Genomic DNA, 1,438 nt, shown 5'->3' with positions numbered 1-1,438 from the left:
GGAGAGGAGTCCCACATTGACTAATTAAGAGACTGATTATGGGTTTATAGGTAATGAGTACATCTCCATTGGTATGAGACATTTTGGGGAAACCAATAGCAAAGCCACGAGAGATAATCCATCCGTATTCTTTATAAAGGTATAGGGATAAAAATATTAAAGTTAAAAGATAATGTCATTGCTAAATCCATACAAGGACCCTCAAGAAATTTCTCAAAATAAATATTGAGAGTGGAAATTGGGACCAAAACAGAAAAATTAATCCATCGGTATTCTTATATTAAACATTGGACCAAAGATAATATAATTGATAAATCCATATAAGGAGCCTAAAGAAATTTCTCAAAATAATTGTTGAGAGTGGGATTTGAACCCACGCCCTTTCAGACCAGAACCTTAATCTGGCGCCTTAGACCAACTCGGCCATCTCAACTTTGATGCTTGGAAAAAAATTAATCCATTTGTATTCTTTATAAAGGTTTAGGGATCAAAAGATAATATAATTATTAAATCTTATTAGGATGCCACAAGAAATTTTTCAAAATTATTATTGAGAGTGGGATTTGAACTCGGGTCCTTTCGAACCAAAACCTTAATCTAGCATCTTAGACTAACTCCAACCTTAATAGTCAAATTCTAGACATTAATGTTCACATATTTCTTACAAAGGTATAGGAATGAAGGGATGGGCTAAAACATTAAAAGAAACAAAATACCTTAGACCAATTTGGTCATCTCAACTCTAATATATGAAATGTCCATGTACTTAATGTAACAACCAAAGAATCTACCTAGGCCTATACGGAATTGTCACAAAGCCATCCAATTGTTGAGGTTGCCTGAGGGGACGAGAATCAAATATGGAAAAGACCTCGAAGTTTAGATGAAGATTTGTGGAGCTTCTATACAAGTCAAAGCTGGTGATCTTAGAGCTGTTAAAGAGGACGATGAGAGCTTCCTTTTCATGCCCTAAATTTGAAGAGAGCCTACAAGTGTTATGGCCTTATACCATGAATTCACGATGCATGTTGAATTTGAAGGTTATAGGAGCATGTTTAGAGCACAAACCAATGATACGAGTAAAATAACAAAAAATGCCCTTACTATACCTTCTATGATGTTTTATGGCTTTTACAACTAACCTGATGTTTTATATGGCATCTAGTTATGATGTTATGAAGCATAGAAATGATATGTATTTTTTGTGACAGGAGTAGCACATCACATGCTTAGGTTATACCCTTAGTTTTTTATGATAGACCCTCTAAAGTCAGAACCATGAACTTACAAACCTATGCATTATTTCTAAGGGTATAGCCAAGCCAAGTAAGTTGATTCGAGAAAAAACACATCCACGACCCTGAGCCAAATACAACGCCCAAACAACTAAGTGTCACTAAATATAAGAGACTCAAACATGCTATATGCCCTCAGTCAT

The 1,438-nt window shown here is 35.0% G+C and overlaps 1 non-coding gene across 1 annotated transcript; it reads right to left on the bottom strand.

Moving 5' to 3' along the window:
• Nucleotides 1–352: 352 nt before the first annotated feature.
• On the bottom strand, nucleotides 353–433 carry TRNAL-AAG (transfer RNA leucine (anticodon AAG)). Its single transcript has one exon. It is a non-coding gene; the product is annotated as a tRNA-Leu (tRNA).
• Between the last annotated feature and the right edge of the window lie 1,005 nt (nucleotides 434–1,438).

This window comes from Cucurbita pepo, chromosome 20 (assembly GCF_057944985.1).
Source record: "Cucurbita pepo subsp. pepo isolate OVF chromosome 20, ASM5794498v1, whole genome shotgun sequence".
NCBI lineage: Eukaryota > Viridiplantae > Streptophyta > Magnoliopsida > Cucurbitales > Cucurbitaceae > Cucurbita > Cucurbita pepo.
The sequence above is the reverse complement of the archived record's forward strand: the minus strand, read 5'-3'. Positions and strand labels throughout refer to the sequence as shown.